This window comes from Triticum aestivum, chromosome 3B, assembly GCF_018294505.1.
Source record: "Triticum aestivum cultivar Chinese Spring chromosome 3B, IWGSC CS RefSeq v2.1, whole genome shotgun sequence".
NCBI classification, from domain to species: domain Eukaryota; kingdom Viridiplantae; phylum Streptophyta; class Magnoliopsida; order Poales; family Poaceae; genus Triticum; species Triticum aestivum.
In genome coordinates, this window is record NC_057801.1 from 596,211,609 (window position 1) to 596,232,379 (window position 20,771).

The window sequence follows — 20,771 nt, forward strand, 5'->3', positions numbered from 1 at the left end:
CCCCAATAGCCCCCCTCCACTTCCCAGGCGTTTTCTTTTGGCGCCGGCGACCGAAATCGGCCCAGTCGCGTCCCCAGGAGCCCGTTTTTCGCCGGTTTGGGCCGAAACTGGCGCCGACGGACCCAGACCGAACCCGGTGCGCTGGGGGCGCCTGGGGCGCCGGGTGACGCGTTTTTGGCGCAAACGGGGATGGGCCCGCCGAGTCAGCGAGACGCCGCTTCGTCGTCCTCATCGCCTCGGTTTCCCGCGGGAATCAATGCCAAGGATGCCGCGCCGCTGCGCCGGTCAGCCTCCATTGATGCCTCACGGGCGGCGCAGTGAAGGCGCCACCCACCGACGCGCGTCCCGCCCGCTCCCGCCACGCGTCGACCGGTATGCAGGCTCTCGCCGCCCCGGCTATAAAAGCCGATCTACCCGCCGGGCAGCTACCACACATCGCCTCCCATCGCCACACAAAGCACCACACTTCCCCCTTCCCGCCGACGAGCAAATGGCTGAGAGGTACCCAGGCGACGGCGCGGCGGCGAACGGCTTCAGTCGCCCCATCTCCAAGAGCCGGAGGTGCGCCTCCTCTACGAGGTCGACTATCCGGCGTCCCAGGACATGCGTGTGCCGGGGCGTGGAAGTTGAGCGTCGGCGGCGTCCCGGTGCCACCGGTGCCCGAAGGGGCAGCACGACGGGCCGAGATCGCCCGCATCCGCTCGTCGCTGACGAAGGCGCAGCGGGACGAGCCGAGGTACGCCGCCGACAGCCACACGCTGTGGACGATGTATTTCGAGCGCTGCTGCAAAGACCAGATCGCCTCCGCCAACGGCATCATCCCCCGCGGACACCACAACGCCGACGGGCGGCGCGAGTGGTGGGGCGTGCTCGGCCGCACCCTCGAGGCTATCCTCGACCACATCGAGGCCGACAACACGCCGCGCCTCGAGTACCCGCCGTGGTCGTCTTTCTCTCGCCGCCGTGGCAGTTCCTGGATGCCGCGGTGAATGGAGCCAGGGGCGTCCTCGTCGTCGGGCTCCGGCTCACTCTCCTCCGGCTCGCCAGCGCTCCGCCCAATCAAGCCGGAGCCGGAAGAGACGCCGCTTCGACGCCGCACCCACAGCGGCGCTCTCGTCATCAACGAGGGTGCCCGCCCCTCCCCGCGCTCCCTCTGCCTGGTCCGGCCGAAGCCCGAGCCGGGGCTGCTTCTCGTGAAGCCGGAGCACGCGGACATGGTGGCCCCTGACGACAAGGCCGCCCTCAAGTGGGCGAGGGAGGACTACGTCCGCGAGCAGGTGCTCCGCCAGCATCCGGCATACGCGGAGCTCCAGTCCCGGCGCCGCGGACGCGAGGAGGGTGGCGTCATCGTCCTCAACAGCGACGAGGAGGATGAGGCCGGTCCGTCCAACCCCCCACCGTGCGTTGGCGACCCTGGCCAGGGGTGCCATACGGAGGGTGGTGGCTCCGGCGTGGCGCGCGAGGACGACGACGACGACGACTCACCTGTTTCTACAGGCTTCTCGGCATGTAGATGGCGGGCGGTGGCCGCGGCGTAGCAGGGGATAGCCGTAGTTTGGCGTAGTTTGCATTTTCATCTGTTTTTTTATAAATTTCCATGAAGAATTGCCGAGTTTGTACAAATTTGTATGAAATATCGCCGAATTCGTGCGATTTTGGCAGTGACCTTGGGGCGTCGACTGGGAACGCAATCGCCCCCACGCACCAAGCAAGCACCGGTTCGGCCCCAGGCGGCTCTTTTTCGGCGTTCTTGGGGGCCGAACGGCTGGAGATGCTCTTAGGATGCATACAACTAACAAGTTAGGGCTAGAAGGTCGGGGTCGGGCGGGAAGGCGTGTGGTGCGTCCCTATGTTTATTGACAACAGGCCACCATAGAACACATTTGGGCTAGTGGAGCAAAAATTTACAGAGAAAAAAAAAAGCTAAATTTGGGGAACTAAATTGTTTAGGGAACTAAATTTGACATTAGCAAATACAATAAGAACATATAGTGACAGCTAGGCAACACATGATGGCATTTCAGGCAAATGACTAAGAAAGCTTGAGCAAAAGCCAGGCATTGCACAAAGACACTAGGCAAAACATTTGAGGGCATGTCAGGGCAACTGACTAAAAAAAAACTTGAGCAAGCCAGGCACACTAAGCAACAGTTGAGGGCAAGTCAGGCAACTGACTAACAAAACTCCGGCAAAAAGCCTGACAACTGAATCACAAAACTTAAGCAAACTGACATATCTGTAAAAATAAACATGAGGGTCGAACCACAACACATAAACCTCATACAAACACATTTCAACAATAGGAACCTACATCATAGGTGCATTTGTTGCATGAAAAAAAAGTGCTAGGCAACTATATGAACATCCTATGAGTCAGTAGATCAACATGAGGGTCGAACCACAACACATAAACCTCATACAAACACATTTCAACAATAGGAACCTACATCATAGGTGCATTTGTTGCATGAAAAAAAAGTGCTAGGCAACTATATGAACATCCTATGAGTCAGTAGATCAACAAACTATGCACGAGAACATCTCCCTCCCTCTTCCTCCACACGCCACGACATCTTACCAGTACCCAAACCAAATCTAACGAGTGCTTAATCCGTTCCAAATTAGTTAACCTATGCGTAATCTCCTCCTAATCTCTTACAAGGGCAAAGGTACTCAGTGATTTCGCCCCAAAATCTCAGGATATCTGACAAGCCTACATAAAAATGGGATCAAGATGAACTGACCTGCGATTCTGCCCTCCGCCAAACAGCAAGGCGATTCTGCTCCTCCGCGCGAACCACACAGCGAAGACGCGCGCGTCGACCCTCCTCGCCCGCGTCTCCGGTGCTGTAGCACCTTCCGCCTTCGACTGCTGTATGCTGCGGGTGTAGGCGTATGGCCCCGGTCACCGCACCGACGCGCGCATGGCCGCTTAACCACTCCCTCCATGCCGCGCACGCTGTCCCTTCCTCACTACGCCGGAAGACGGCCGCCGAATCGCCACGCCGCCACCGGCTGCTCCTGATTTGGTGGATTTGGGAGGAACTCGTTGCGCTTCCTGCGCTCGGGGACGGTTTCGAAATGGGGGGACGGGAATAAGACGGAAGTGGGGAGGGGGGGAAGAACTGCCGGGACCCATGACCGCTTCTTCGCCCAACGGGTCTTGTCGCACGACGCCACGACCAGGTGCCACCTGGCGCACGCGTCGAGGAAGCGCCCGGTCGGAACGAGCGACGCGCGCAACCGCGGGATGGCGATCGGACGGCGCGCGAGAGCGTGTGCTCTCTAAAACAAACGAGCCAGCGCCCACTTTTTAGGATTTAGGAAGAAAATAATTAAGAAAATAGTGGTCACAGGAGTATTGTTTTCCAGTACTAACGTACGTAATCCGAGAACCACGCTTTCTGGTCGAAACACACTGGACTCGGGAGACGGGAGTTAGGACACCGAGTTCAGCGCCTGGTTCACTGGCATTCTCGACACCAGCGCAGAGGTTCCGTTGTGCTTGAGGAAGCCGGAGTACCAGTGAGCCGACAGCCTAGCTTGCCGCGGCAGCCTCTCGTCGGTGAAGTCCACCCGGTACAGCCCGTACCTCGACTGGAACCCGGACAAGAGCTCGAACAAATCCATGAATGCCCAGGCGAAATAGCCTCTCACATTGGCTCCATTCCTGCACAATAAGAGCGCAGATGCAGAACCGTAAGCTGGAGATATTTTAACTTCTGAATTCCATTTGCTTTGGTGTGCGTGAAAATGGACGGGGAGAGCTGCTTTGTTGTACTACTGCTGCTTTCAAACGAAATGCTGGAGAAACTGCATGTGCTTGGTTGGTCTCCACGCACCTCATCGCCTTTAGTGTGCTCTCCATGTAGCTGCTCAGGCAACCGATCCTGCCGGTGTCATCTAGACTGTCGTCGGCAGGTCCCATGCCTGAAACAAACTACTGCACGATTAAAGATGCTACTTTGTTTGTTAATAATAGAGAATTGCTTCTGCTGGTTGGGAATTCTGCTTGCCATTTTCTTGGACATAGATGGGAAGGTTCCCATAGGTTTCTTTCAGGTACTCCAGTACAAGCTGCAACCCTTTGGGATCACTTGGAGCGTCTATTGGGGGACCCTGCAGACCAGCAAAGACTATTTCAGTTATCGTCGAGTTTCCGGTATCAGTTTTGTATGCCAGTCTATCTTGTACAAACTCTTGATTCAATTCGGAACATCATACAAAAGAATTTTTTACCTGGCCAGCTGGCGGGTCGGTCCTAAGAACCTGCATCATACAAAAGAAGCACCTGTTAGAACAGTACAGAAACTGATCCAAAAAAAAAGGACAGAACAGAAATTCTTGGCTTGGCAAGGTTTGCTTGTATGCACAGCACATCATCGTGATTCATGGCAAGAAAAACGAATCAAATTGCACACCCACATGGCACACAATCAGGGGCGGAGCCACAAAATTTGGCCATTGGGTTCACTCCATGACTTGTTGTGAGAACTTGGTACTAATATGTGATGTGCAAAATCAGATTTTAAATTATCTTATAACAAAATTATTGCGCCCAAAAATAGTATAATGAATAAAAAATGGTGCGCTAAAAAAATAAAGAGTGCAAGACATACCGGTTCAATAAAATTATAAAATCATGTGTTTGCATACTATAAATAGAGTAGTATGAAATAACTTTGTAGCTCCAGGTGTAGCTTCTATCTTCCTAGAACATTGAAAAAATGGCAAGTTAGTTTGACAAGTTTGGAATAAGTACGATCAAGCGAAAGAATTTTGTAAAGGCACTCACATTTTAGAGTGTCCCCTTGTGATCTTTCATCGCCTTAAAAAGATTAAATACTGCATCACTAGTAATGGTAGAAAATATATCTTTCTCGGCATAGCAAATTAGACAATCACCCATTTTGTAGCACAACTTTTTGTTGACAACATCTCAGTAATGTTGAAGTTGCCAATCAATAACATATTTAAGACACTCAATTCGGTAATGTTGAAAGTTTAGTCCTATTGTATTTTTTGCCACAACCATATTCATCAAAAAAATCTGGATTAAATCTCCGTGGATTATCTCCAATCTTCCTTTGCGGGTAATCAAAATTGGACTTTGGCTTGTAAGGTCCCTGTTGAATATCTGCGCCGAATCTCATCTTGCTTCATTGGATTTCTTGTGTACTTTGAAATTCTCTTCCGATCAGCCGGACCATACATAAGGCAACTCATCTAAGTTAATTTCTGTATGAATAGCAGCCTTCAGAAGACTAGCTGCAGTGACATTTGATGCACTTAGCCTACGTCTTATGGGTGACCTTGATATGCCTATATCATTATCTTGATCTGGTGACCGAGTTTTCTTTGGAATATACCAATCCATTGCCTAGAACATCAAAGTCCGTGGAGAATAACGAGTCAAAAAATTAGGGCAAAATAAAATCACTATCGTACTAGGCTATTAGACTAGATAGAACATATATAAGAGAGAGAAGATGACGCAATGTAATCTAATTACCTCAACTTTTGGGGTACAATTGTTGCCGTTGTCGATCTGATTGTGGCCGGCAGAGGCGGCGTTGCGGCCAGGCATCGGGAACACGAACAGACGAAGGAGAGATCAGTTGGAAAAGGGAAAGACGATGAGGCGTGCCGCTGCGTAGGTAACAAATCACGGTGATTGTGTTAAAAAAATCACGGTGATTAATTACGGCAAGGAGTCAAGGACTGTTGGAAATATGCCCTAGAGGCAATAATAAATTAGTTATTATTATATTTCCTTGTTCATGATAATCGTTTATTATCCATGCTATAATTGTATTGATAGGAAACTCAGATACATGTGTGGATATATAGACAACACCATATCCCTAGTAAGCCTCTAGTTGACTAGCTCGTTGATCAATAGATGGTTATGGTTTCCTGACCATGGACATTAGATGTCATTGATAACGGGATCACATCATTAGGAGAATGATGTGATGGACAAGACCCAATCCTAAGCCTAGCACAAAGATCGTAGTTCGTATGCTAAAGCTTTTCTAATGTCAAGTATCATTTCCTTAGACCATGAGATTGTGCAACTCCCGGATACCGTAGGAATGCTTTGGGTGTACCAAACGTCACAACGTAACTGGGTGGCTATAAAGGTGCACTACAGGTATCTCCGAAAGTGTCTGTTGGGTTGGCACGAATCGAGACTGGGATTTGTCACTCCGTGTAAACGGAGAGGTATCTCTGGGCCCACTCGGTAGGACATCATCATAATGTGCACAATGTGATCAAGGAGTTGATCACGGGATGATGTGTTACGGGAACGAGTAAAGAGACTTGCCGGTAACGAGATTGAACAAGGTATCGGCATACCGACGATCGAATCTCGGGCAAGTACAATACCGCTAGACAAAGGGAATTGTATACGGGATCGATTGAGTCCTTGACATCGTGGTTCATCCGATGAGATCATCGTGGAACACGTGGGAGCCAACATGGGTATCCAGATCCCGCTGTTGGTTATTGACCGGAGAACGTCTCGGTCATATCTACATGTCTCCCGAACCCGTAGGATCTACACACTTAAGGTTCGATGACGCTAGGGTTATAAAGGAAGTTTGTATGTGGTTACCGAATGTTTTTCGGAGTCCCGGATGAGATCCTGGACGTCACGAGGAGTTCCGGAATGGTCCGGAGGTAAAGATTTATATATGGGAAGTCCTGTTTTGGTCACCGGAAAAGTTTCGGGTTTTATCGGTAACGTACCGGGACCACCGGGAGGGTCCCGGGGGTCCACCAAGTGGGGTCACCGGCCCCGGAGGCTTGCATGGGCCTAGAGTGGAAAGGGACCAGCCCCAGAGTGGGCTGGTGCGCCTCCCACCCTTGCCCAAGGCGCAGCTAGGAGGGGAGAGGGGAAACCCTAGGCACAGATGGGCCTATAGGCCCACCCTAGGGCGCGCCCCCTCTCTCCCCCTCTTGGCCGCCCCCTCCAAGTCCCATCTAGGGCTGGCCGCCGCCCTAGGGGTGGAAACCTAGGTGGGGGCGCAGCCCCCTCTCCCCCTATATATAGTGGAGGCATTGGAGCAGCCCAAGACATGAGTTTCTTCTCCTGTTGGCGCAGCCCTACCTCTCTTTCTCCTCATATCTCGCGGTGCTTGGCGAAGCCCTGCTGGACAACCACGCTCCTCCATCACCACCACGCCGTTGTGCTGCTGCAGGATGGAGTCTTCCTCAACCTCTCCCTCTCTCCTTGCTGGATCAAGGCGTGGGAGACGTCACCGGGCTGTACATGTGTTGAACGCGGAGGTGCCGTCCGTTCGGCACTAGGATCTCCGGTGATTTGGATCACGACGAGTACGACTCCTTCAACCCCGTTCTCTTGAACGCTTCCGCTTAGCGATCTACAAGGTTATGTAGATGCACTCTCCTTCCCCTCGTTGCTGGTTTCTCCATAGATAGATCTTGGTGACACGTAAGAAAATTTTGAATTTCTGCTACGTTCCCCAACAATGGTATCAGAGCTAGGTCTATTGCGTAGATTCTTTGCACGAGTAGAACACAAAGTAGTTGTGGGCGTTGATCTTGTTCAATATGCTTACCGTTACTAGTCCAATCTTGTTTCGATGGTATTGTGGGATGAAGCGGCCTGGACCGACCTTACACGTACACTTACGTGAGACAGGTTCCACCGACTGACATGCACTTGGTGCATAAGGTGGCTAGCGGGTGCCAGTCTCTCCCACTTTAGTCGGAACGGATTTGATGAAAAGGGTCCTTATGAAGGGTAAATAGCGATTGACATATCACGTTGTGGTTTTTGCGTAGGTAAGAAACATTCTTGCTAGAAACCCATAGCAGCCACGTAAAACATGCAAACAACAATTAGAGGATGTCTAACTTGTTTTTGCAGGGTATGCTATGTGATGTGATATGGCCAAGAAGAATGTGATGAATATATGTGATGTATGAGATTGATCATGTTCTTGTAATAGGAATCACGACTTGCATGTCGATGAGTATGACAACCGGCAGGAGCCATAGGAGTTGTCTTAATTTATTGTATGACCTGCGTGTCATTAAACAACGCCATGTAATTACTTTACTTTATTGCTAACCGGTAGCCATAGTAGTAGAAGTAATAGTTGGCGAGACAACTTCATGAAGACACGATGATGGAGATCATGATGATGGAGATCATGGTGTCATGCCGGTGACGATGATGATCATGGAGCCCCGAAGATGGAGATCAAAAGGAGCAAAATGATATTGGCCATATCATGTCACTTTTTGATTGCATGTGATGTTTATCATGTTTATACATCTTATTTTCTTAGAACGACGGTAGTAAATAAGATGATCCCTCATTAAAATTTCAAGAAAGTGTTCCCCCTAACTGTGCACCGTTACGAAAGTTCATCGTTTCTAAGCACCACGTGATGATCGGGTGTGATGGATTCTTACGTTCACATACAACGGGTGTAAGATAGATTTACACACGCGAAACACTTAGGTTGACTTGACGAGCCTAGCATGTACAGACATGGCCTCGGAACACAAGAGACCGAAAGGTCGAGCATGAGTCATATAGTAGATACGATCAACATGTAGATGTTCACCGATGATGACTAGTCCGTCTCACGTGATGATCGGACACTGCCTAGTTGACTCGGATCATGTAATCACTTAGATGACTAGAGGGATGTCTATCTGAGTGGGAGTTCATTAGATGAACTTAATTATCCTGAACATAGTCAAAAAGCCCTTTGCAAATTATGTCAAAGCTCGCGCTTTAGTTCCACTGTTTAGATATGTTCCTAGAGAAAATATAGTTGAAAGTTGACAGTAGCAATTATGCGGACAGTAGAAAGCTTATGTCCTTAATGCACCGCTTAGTGTGCTGAACCCCAATCGTCGTCTGTGGATGTTGCGAACATCGGACATACACGATAACTACGTGATAGTTCAGTTAAACGGTTTAGAGTTGAGGCACCAAAGACGTTTTTCGAAACATCGCGGAACATATGAGATGTTTCGAGGGCTGAAATTGGGATTTCAGGCTTGTGCCCACGTCAAGAGGTATAAGACCTCCGACAATTTTCTTAGCCTGCAAACTAACGGAGAAAAGCTCAATCGTTGAGCTTGTGCTCAGATTGTCTGAGTGCAACAATCACTTGAATCGAGTGGGAGTTGATCTTCCAGATGAGATAGTGATGTTTCTCCAAAGTCATTGCCACCAAGTTGCTAGAGCTTCGTGTTGAACTATAACATATCAGGGATAGATGATCTTTGAGGTATTCACGATGTTTGACACCGCGAAAGTAGAAATCAAGAAGGAGCATCAATTGTTGATGATTGGTGAAACCACTAGTTTCAAGAAGGGCAAGGGCAAGAAGGGACACTTCATGAAACGGCAAATCAGTTGCTGCTCCAGTGAAGAAACCCAAGGTTGAACCCAAAACCGAGACTAAGTGCTTCTGTAATAAGGGGAACAGCCACTGGAGCAGTATTACCCTAGATACTTGGTAGATAAGAAGGCTGGCAAGGTCGATAGAAGTATATTGGATATACATTATGTTAATGTGTACTTTACTAGTACTCCTAGTAGCACCAGGGTATTAGTTACCGGTCCAGTTGCTAAGTGTTAGTAACTCGGAATAAAAGCTACGGAATAAACGGAGACTAGCTAAAGGTGAGCTGACGATATGTATTGGAAGTGTTTCCAAGGTTGATGTGATCAAGCATCGCACCCTCCCTCTATCATCGAGATTTGGTGTTTGCGTTGAGCATAGACATGATTGGACTATGTCTATCGCAATATGGTTATTCATTTAAGGAGAATAATGGTTACTCTATTTATTTGAATAATACCTTCAATGGTCTTGCACCTAAAAGAATGGTTTATTGAATCTCGATCGTAGTGATACACATTTTCATGCCAAAAGATATAAGATAGTAATGATAGTACCACTTACCTGTGGCACTGCCATGTAAGTCATATTGGTATAAAACGCATGAAGAAGCTCCATGTTGATGGATCTTTGGACTCACTCGTTTTGAAAAGATTGAGACATGCAAACCGTGTCTATTGGTGTATACACATGAAGAAACTCCATGCAGATGGGTCGTTTGGACTCACTTGATTTTGAATCACTTGAGACATGCAAATCATACCACATGGGCAAGATGACTGAAAGCCTCGTTTTCAGTAAAATGGAACAAGATAGCAACTTGTTTGGAAGTAACACATTTTGATGTGTGTGCAGTCCAATGAGTGCTGAGGCATGCAATGAATATCGTTATGTTCTTACTTCACAGATGATTCGAGTAGATGTTGAATATATTTACTTGATGAAACACAAGTCTGAATTATTGAATGATTCAAGTAATTTCAGAGTGAAGTTGAAGATCATCGTGACAAGAGGATAAAATGTCTATGATATGATCATAACATCATAGTTGCACCCTATTGGATATGGTGCGTACCATGATGTCTCTTATCAAATTACCACTATCGTTCATGGGTTAGGCATTAGAGACAACCGCACTCACTTTATAAGGCACCACGTAATTCCGTTGAGACGACACCGTTTGAACTATGGTTTGAAGAAACCTAAGTTGTCGTTTCTTAAAAGTTTGGGGCTGCAACGCTTATGTGAAAAAGTTTCAGGTTGATAAGCTCGAACCCAAAGCGGATAAAATGCATCTTCACAGGACACCCAAAAACAGTTGGTTATACCTCCTAATTCAGATCCGAAAGCAATAGGGATTGTTTCTTGAATCGGGTCCTTTCTCGAGGAAAAGTTTGTCTCGGAAAGTTGAGTGGGAGGATGGTGGCGACTTGATGAGGTTATTGAACCGTCACTTCAACTAGTGTGTAGCAGGGCACAGGAAGTTGTTCCTGTGGCGCCTACACCAATTGAAGTAGAAGGTTATGATAGTGATCATGAAACTTCGGATCAAGTCACCACCAAACCTCGTAGGTCGACAAGGATACGTACTACTTCAGAGTGGTACATACTCCTGTCTTGAAGGTCATGTTGCTAGACAACAATGAACCTACGAGCTATGGAGAAGCGATGGTGGGCCCAAATTCCGACAAATGGTTAGAAGCCATGAAATCCGAGATAGGATCCATGTATCAGAACAAAGCATGGACTTTGGTGGACTTGCCCGATGATCAGCAAGCCATTGAGATAAATGGATCTTTAAGAAGAAGACGGACATGGACGGTAATGTCACCGTCTATGAAGCTCGACTTGTGGCGAAGAGTTTTTCACAATTTCAAGGAGTTGACTACAATGAGATTTTCTCATCCGTAGCGATGCTTAAGTCTGTCAGAATCATGTTAGCATTAGCTGCAATCTGGCAGTTGGATGTCAAAACGAGTTTCCTTACCAGTTTTCATAAGGAAAGGTTGTATGTAATACAATCAGAAAGGTTTTGTCGATCCTAAGGATGCTAAAAGGTATGCTGGCTCCAGCGATCCTTCTAAGGACTGGAGTAAGCATCTCGGAGTTGGAATGTGCGCTTTGATAAGATGATCAAAGATTTTGGGTTTATACAAAGTTCATGAGAAACTTGTATTTCCAAATAAGTGAGTGGGAGCACTATAGAATTTTTGATGAGTATATGTTGTTGACATATTGTTGATCAAAAATGATGTAGAATTTTCTGGAAAGCATATAGGGTTATTTGAAAAGTGTTTTTCAATAGAAAACTTGGATTAAGCTACTTGAACATTGAGCATCAAGATCTATGAGGATAGATCTAAAAACCGCTTAATGGTACTTTCAAATGAGCATATACCTTGACATGATCTTGAAGGTGTTCAAGATGAACCAGTCAAAGAAGGAGTTCTTGCCTGAGTTGTAAGGTATGAAGTTAAGACTTAAAGCTCGACCACGGCAGAAAAGAGAGAAAGGACGAAGGTCGTCCCCTATGCTTTAGACGTAGGCTCTACAATATGCTATGCTATGTACCGCACCTGATGTGTGCCTTGCTACATATCTGGCAAGAGGGTACAAAGGTGATCAAGGAGTGGATCACCAGATAGCGGTCAAAATTATCCTTAGAGGAATAAGGATATGTTTCTCGATTATGGAGGTGATAAAGAGTTCGACGTAAAGGGTTATGTCGATGCAAGATTTAACACCTATCCGAGTGACTCTGAGTAGCAAACCGGATACGTATAGTGGAGCAACCATTTCGAATAGCTCCAAGTGGAGCGTGGAAGCAGCATTTACAGAATGACCTAGAGATTTGCGAAGTACATACGGATCTGAATGTTGCAGACCCGTTGACTAAAACCTCTCTCACAAGCAAAACATGATCAAACCCCAGAACTCATTGAGTCTTAATCACATGATGATGTGAACTAGTTTAATGACACTAGTAAACTCTTTGGATGTTGGTCACATGGCGATGTGACCTGTGAGTGTTAATCACATGGCGATGTGAACTAGATTATTGACTCTAGTGCAAGTGGGAGACTGTTGGAAATATGCCCTAGAGGCAATAATAAATTAGTTATTATTATATTTCCTTGTTCAAGATAATCGTTTATTATCCATGCTATAATTGTATTGATAGGAAACTCAGATACATGTGTGGATATATAGACAACACCATGTCCCTAGTAAGCCTCTAGTTGACTAGCTCGTTGATCAATAGATGGTTACGGTTTCCTGACCATGGACATTAGATGTCGTTGATAATGGGATCAAATCATTAGGAGAATGATGTGATGGACAAGACCCAATCCTAAGCCTAGCACAAAGATCGTAGTTCGTATGCTAAAGCTTTTCTAATGTCAAGTATCATTTCCTTAGACCATGAGATTGTGCAACTCTCGGATACCGTAGGAATGCTTTGGGTGTACCAAACGTCACAACGTAACTGGGTGGCTATAAAGGTGCACTACAGGTATCTCCGAAAGTGTCTGTTGGGTTGGCACGAATCGAGACTGGGATTTGTCACTCCGTGTAAACGGAGAGGTATCTCTGGGCCCACTCGGTAGGACATCATCATAATGTGCACAATGTGATCAAGGAGTTGATCACAGGATGATGTGTTACGGGAACGAGTAAAGAGACTTGCCGGTAACGAGATTGAACAAGGTATCGGCATACCGACGATCGAATCTCGGGCAAGTACAATACCGCTAGACAAAGGGAATTGTATACGGGATCGATTGAGTCCTTGACATCGTGGTTCATCCGATGAGATCATCGTGGAACATGTGGGAGACAACATGGGTATCCAGATCCCGCTGTTGGTTATTGACCGGAGAACGTCTCGGTCATGTCTACATGGCTCCCGAACCCGTAGGGTCTACACACTTAAGGTTCGATGACGCTAGGGTTATAAAGGAAGTTTGTATGTGGTTACCGAATTTTGTTCGGAGTCCCGGATGAGATCCCGGATGTCACGAGGAGTTCCGGAATGGTCCGGAGGTAAAGATTTATATATGGGAAGTCCTGTTTTGATCACCGGAAAAGTTTCGGGTTTTATCGGTAACGTACCGGGACCACCGGGAGGGTCCCGGGGGTCCACCAAGTGGGGCCACCGGCCCCGGAGGCTTGCATGGGCCTAGAGTGGAAAGGGACCAGCCCCAGAGTGGGCTGGTGCGCCTCCCACCCTTGCCCAAGGCGCAGCTAGGAGGGGAGAGGGGAAACCCTAGGCGCAGATGGGCCTATAGGCCCACCCTAGGGCGCGCCCCGTCTCTCCCCCTCTTGGCCGCCCCCTCCAAGTCCCATCTAGGGCTGGCCGCCGCCCTAGGGGTGGAAACCTAGGTGGGGGTGCAGCCCCCTCTCCCCCTATATATAGTGGAGGCATTGGAGCAGCCCAAGACATGAGTTTCTTCTCCTGTTGGCGCAGCCCTACCTCTCTTTCTCCTCATATCTCGCGGTGCTTGGCGAAGCCCTGCTGGACAACCACGCTCCTCCATCACCACCACGCCGTTGTGCTGCTACGGGATGGAGTCTTCCTCAACCTCTCCCTCTCTCCTTGCTGGATCAAGGCGTGGGAGACGTCACCGGGCTGTACGTGTGTTGAACGCGGAGGTGCCGTCCGTTCGGCACTAGGATCTCCGGTGATTTGGATCACGACGAGTACGACTCCTTCAACCCCGTTCTCTTGAACTCTTCCACTTAGCAATCTACAAGGGTATGTAGATGCACTCTCCTTCCCCTCGTTGCTGGTTTCTCCATAGATAGATCTTGGTGACACGTAAGAAAATTTTGAATTTCTGCTACGTTCCCCAACAAGGACCTCTCGTGGGCTGTTCACTTTTGGGCCCTTTTACTTAGCCGCTGACGTGACAACCTTTCATTGATGGGGTCAGTCACAATTTTTTAATGGATTCACGTCAAGTAAACATACATCTACATGCACGTACGGAGCAAAAACCGTTGGGTTCAACTTCCAAAAAAGGCTTTCGCTCCGCTTTATATATAAAGCACCGATCACAACAAACATCCAGTACAAACACACACCACCGCAACACACGCACACACCCAGGACAGGATACATAGGCGCTGAGCACAGCAACACCACCGCTAGCACTACTACCACTAAGAGAAGAAGCTACATATGACGGACCATGTGCTCCAAGGCGGCACCTTCAGGAAGGGTACGACACCGGAGCGCCGCCACCGCCCGATCCAAGGATCATGGTTTCCCTCGGAGCCGCATGATGGGCAATGAGAGCCGCGACGACCCCTTCAAGAAGGGAACGATCTCCGCCGCCGCCGGTCCGTCCGAAGATAGAACAGGTTTTCACCTCGGCCAACACTCACCGCCACCGAACGCCACACCCCGGCAACCACGCCACCCACACGGCCATGATGATCGGGCAGCACCAAGGCACGGGCTTTGTCCAAGAGCACCGCGCCACCACCACCAGGGCCGCCACCCCGGCATCCAAGACCTTGACACCACCTCACCCAAGACCCGCCGCAACCCCAACGAAAGAGACGAGCGGAAAGGTCCCACCTTTCGCACCCCTGGGTGATCCCCAACATCGAGACCCGATAGGTCGGCCAGAACTGGCATCCACTGGCCCGTCCAGCTGCCCCGTGCGTGAGACGAGCTTGGTCCTGCAGCACCGAGAAGGGGACGAGGTCAGTCCTGCTGCACCGTGCGCGAGACAAGCTCAGTCCTGCTGCAACGTGCGTGAGACGAGTTCGGTCCTGCAGCACTGGGCGCGAGACGAGCGGTAGACCGCAGCTAGGAGAGGCCCAACCCTTTGATGGGAGTAACGCCCGAGCGACGAGGAGATGGGGCCAAGGCCGAGACGGCCCGAACACAGACGAGCCGACGCCGGAGAAGCCGGCCGCCGCCGCGGGCAGATCCGCCGAACCACCATGAAGCCGCCACGACACCGAGAAGGCACCACCGCCGGACCTCCCCACGCCGTGGCCCACAGCCAAAGCAGCGGCCACGCCCGGCCGCTACCCTACCCGCGTCGCCCGACGAGCTCCAAGCGCCGGAGCCGACGGGCACGCACCACCGGTTCCACGTGCCGCCGGCCGGCCCCCAATGCCAGATCCGGCCGGATCCAGCAAGAGACCGGCCGCGCGCACCACATGAAGGAAATATGCCCTAGAGGCAATAATAAAGTTATTATTTATTTCCTCATATCATGATAAATGTTTATTATTCATGCTAGAATTGTATTAACTAGAAACATGATACATGTGTGAATACATAAGACAAACATATAGTCACTAGTATGCCTCTACTTGACTAGCTCATTAATCAAAGATGGTTATGTTTCCTAACCATAGACATGTGTTGTCATTTGATTAATGGGATCACATCATTAGGAGAATGATGTGATTGACATGACCCATTCCGTTAGCCTAGCACTTGATCGTTTAGTATATTGCTATTGCTTTCTTCATGACTTATACATGTTCCTGTAACTATGAGATTATGCAACTCCCGTTTACCGGAGGAACACTTTGGGTACTACCAAACGTCACAATGTAACTGGGTGATTTTAAAGGAGTACTACAGGTGTCTCCGAAGGTACATGTTGAGTTGGCGTATTTCGAGATTAGGTTTTGTCACTCCGATTGTCGGAGAGGTATCTCTGGGCCCTCTCGGTAATGCACATCACTATAAGCCTTGCAAGCAATGTGACCAATGAGTTGGTTACGGGATGATGCATTACGTAACGAGTAAAGAGACTTGTCGGTAACGAGATTGAACTAGGTATTGGATACCGACGATCAAATCTCGGGCAAGTAACATATCGATGACAAAGGGAACAACGTATGTTGTTATGCGGTTTGACCGATAAAGATCTTCGTAGAATATGTAGGAACCAATATGGGCATCCAGGTTCCGCTATTGGTTATTGACTGAGAATAGTTCTAGGTCATGTCTACATAGTTCTCGAACCCGTAGGGTCCGCACGCTTAATGTTACGATGACAATTTTATTACGAGTTTATAAGTTTTGATATACTGAAGTTTGTTCGGAGTCCCTGATGTGATCACGGACATGACGAGGAGTCTCGAAATGGTCGAGACATAAATATTGATATATTGGACGACTATATTCGGACACCGGGAGTGTTCCGGGTGATTTCGGAGAAAACCGGAGTGCCGGAGGGTTACCGGAACCCCCCGGGAGAGTTAATGGGCCACATGGGCCTTCGTGGGAAGAGAGAGGGGCGGCCAGGGTGGGCCGCGCCCCCCCTCTCCCTCTGGTCCGAATTGGACTAGGAGGGGGGGGGGGCGGCGCCCCCCTCTTTCCTTCCCCCTCTCCCCCTTCCTTTCCCCCTCCTAGTAGGAGTAGGAAAGGGGGAATCCTACTCCTACTAGGAGGAGGACTCCTCCTCCTTGGCGCGCCCCAAGGGGCCGGCCGGCCTCCCCCCTTGCTCCTTTATATACGGGGGCAGGGGGGCACCCTAGGACACACAAGTTGATCTACGGATCGTTCCTTAGCCGTGTGCGGTGCCCCTCTCCACCATATTCCACCTCAGTCATATCGTTGCAGAGTTTAGGCGAAGCCCTGCGCCGGTAGAGCATCATCATCATCGCCACGCCGTCGTGCTGACGGAACTCATCCCCGAAGCTTTGCTGGATCGGAGCCCGGGGATTGTCATCGGGCTAAACGTGTGCTGAACTCGGAGGTGCCATACGTTCGGTACTTGGATCGGTCGGATCGTGAAGACGTATGACTACATCACCGCGTTGTCATAACGCTTCCGCTTACGGTCTACGAGGGTACGTGGCCAACACTCTCCCCTCTCGTTGCACCATGATCTTGCGTGTACGTAGGAAATTTTTTGAAATTACTACGTTCCCCAACAGTGGCATCCAAGCCAGGTTTTATGCGTTGATGTTATATGCACGAGTAGAACACAAGTGAGTTGTGGGCGATACAAGTCATACTGCTTACCAGCATGTCATACTTTGGTTCGGCGGTATTGTGAGATGAAGCGGCCCGGACCGACATTATGCGTATGCTTATGCGAGACTGGTTTCACCGTTACGAGCACTTGTGCTTAAAGGTGGCTGGCGGGTGTCTGTCTCTCTCACTTTAGCTGAATCGAGTGTGGCTACGCTCGGTCCTTGCGAAGGTTAAAACAACACTAACTTGACGAACTATCGTTGTGGTTTTGATGCGTAGGTAAGAACGGTTCTTGCTAAGCCCGTAGCAGCCACGTAAAATTTGCAACAACAAAGTAGAGGACGTCTAACTTGTTTTTGCAGGGCATGTTGTGATGTGATATGGTCAAGACGTGATGCTATATTTTATTGTATGAGATGATCATGTTTTGTAACCGAAGTTATCGGCAACTGGCAGGAGCCATATGGTTGTCGCTTTATTGTATGAAATGCAAACGCCCTGTAATTGCTTTACTTTATCACTAAGCGATAGCGATAGTCGTAGAAGCAATAGATGGCGTAACGACAACGATGCTACGATGGAGATCAAGGTGTCGCGCCGGTGACGATGGTGATCACGATGGTGCTTCGAAGATGGAGATCACAAGCACAAGATGATGATGGCCATATCATATCACTTATATTGATTGCATGTGATGTTTATCCTTTATGCATCTTATCTTGCTTTGATTGACGGTAGCATTTTAAGATGATCTCTCACTAATTATCAAGAAGTGTTCTCCCTGAGTATGCACCGTTGCGAAAGTTCTTCGTGCTGAGACACCACGTGATGATCGGGTGTGATAGGCTCTACGTTCAAATACAACGGGTGCAAAACAGTTGCACACACGGAATACTCGGGTTAAACTTGATGAGCCTTGCATATACAGATATGGCCTCGGAACACGGAGTCCGAAAGGTCGAGCGTGAATCATATAGTAGATATGATCAACATAATGATGTTCACCATTGAAACTACTCCATCTCACGTGATGATCGGACATGGTTTAGTTGATTTGGATCACGTGATCACTTAGATGACTAGAGAGATGTCTGTCTAAGTGGGAGTTCTTAAGTAATATGATTAATTGAACTTAAATTTATCATGAACTTAGTACCAGATAGTATTTTGCTTGTCTATGTTTGTTGTAGATAGATAGCTCGTGCTGTTGTTCCGTTGAATTTTAATGCGTTCCTTGAGAAAGCAAAGTTGAAAGATGATGGTAGCAATTACACGGACTGGGTCCGTAACCTGAGGATTATCCTCATTGCTGCACAGAAGAATTATGTCCTGGAAGCACCGCTGGGTGCCAGGCCTGATGCTGATGCAACTAACAACGTTAAGAACGTCTAGCAGAGCAAAGCTGATGACTACTCGATAGTTCAGTGTGCCATGCTTTACGGCTTAGAACCGGGTCTTCAACGACGTTTTGAACATCATGGGGCATATGAGATGTTCCAGGAGTTGAAGTTAATATTTCAAGCAAATGCCCGGATTGAGAGATATGAAGTCTCCAATAAGTACTATAGCTGCAAGATGGAAGAGAATAGTTCTGTCAGTGAACACATATTCAAAATGTCTGGGTATAATAATCACTTGATTCAACTGGGAGTTAATCTTCCTGATGATAGTGTCATTGACAGAATTCTCCAATCACTGCCACCAAGCTACAAGAGCTTCGTGATGAACTATAATATGCAAGGGATGGACAAGACTATTCCCGAGCTCTTCGCAATGCTAAAAGCCGCGAAGGTAGAAATCAAGAAGGAGCAAGTGTTGATGGTTAACAAGACCACCAGTTTCAAGAAAAAGGGCAAAGGGAAGAAGAAGGGGAACTTCAAGAAGAACAACAACAAGTTGCTGCTCAAGAGAAGAAACCCAAGTCTGGACCAAAGCCTGAAACTGAGTGCTTCTACTGCAAGCAGACTGGACACTGGAAGCGGAACTGCCCCAAGTATTTGGCGGATAAGAAGGATGGCAAAGTAAACAAAGGTATATGTGATATACATGTTATTGATGTGTATCTTACTAATGCTCGCAGTAGTACCTGGGTATTTGATACTGGTTCTGTTGCTAATATTTGCAACTCGAAACAGGGACTACGGATTAAGCGAAGATTGGCTAAGGACGAGGTGACGATGCGCGTGGGAAATGGTTCCAAAGTCGATGTGATCGCGGTCGGCATGCTACCTCTACATCTACCATCGGGATTAGTTTTAGACCTAAATAATTGTTATTTGGTGCCAGCGTTAAGCATGAACATTATATCTGGATCTTGTTTGATGCGAGACGGTTATTCATTTAAATCAGAGAATAATGGTTGTTCTATTTATATGAGTAATATCTTTTATGGTCATGCACCCTTGCAGAGTGGTCTATTTTTATTGAATCTCGATAGTAGTGATACACATATTCATAGTGTTGAAACCAAAAGATGCAGAGTTGATAATGATAGTGCAACTTATTTATGGCACTGCCGTTTAGGTCATATCGGTGTAAAGCGCATGAAGAAACTCCATACTGATGGGCTTTTGGAATCACTTGATTATGAATCACTTGGTACTTGCGAACCGTTCCTTATGGGCAAGAAGACTAAAACGCCGTTCTCCGGAACTATGGAGCGAGCAACTAATTTGTTGGAAATCATACATACTGATGTTTGTGGTCCAATGAATGTTGAGGCTCGCAGCGGGTATCGTTATTTTCTCACCTTCACAGATGACTTGAGCAGATATGGGTATATCTACTTGATGAAACACAAGTCTGAAACATTTGAAAAGTTCAAAGAATTTCAGAGTGAAGTGGAAAATTATCGTAGCAAGAAAATAAAGTTTCTATGATCTGATCATGGAGGAGAATATTTGAGTTACGAGTTTGGTTTACATTTGAAACAATGCGGAATAGTTTCGCAACTCACGCCACCCGGAACACCACAACGAAATGGTGTGTCCGAACGTCGTAATCGTACTTTACTAGATATGGTGCGATCTATGATGTCTCTTACTGATTTATCGCTATCGTTTTGGGGTTATGCTTTAGAGACGGCCGCATTCACGTTAAATAGGGCACCATCAAAATCCGTTGAGACGACACCTTATGAACTGTGGTTTGGCAAGAAACCAAAGTTGTCGTTTCTTAAAGTTTGGGGCTGCGATGCTTATGTGAAGAAACTTCAACCAGATAAGCTCGAACCTAAATCGGAGAAATGTGTCTTCATAGGATACCCAAAAGAGACCATTGGGTACACCTTCTATCACAGATCTGAGGGCAAGATTTTTGTTGCTAAAATCGGATCCTTTCTAGAGAAGGAGTTTCTCTCGAAAGAAGTGAGTGGGAGGAAAGTAGAACTTGATGAGATAACTGTATCTACTCCCTTGTTGGAA

The 20,771-nt window shown here is 48.0% G+C and overlaps 1 pseudogene; it reads right to left on the reverse strand.

Moving 5' to 3' along the window:
• Positions 1 to 3,438: 3,438 nt before the first annotated feature.
• LOC123071162 (lactase-phlorizin hydrolase-like) overlaps positions 3,439 to 20,771 on the reverse strand; it is a 39,154-nt pseudogene continuing 21,821 nt past the window's right edge.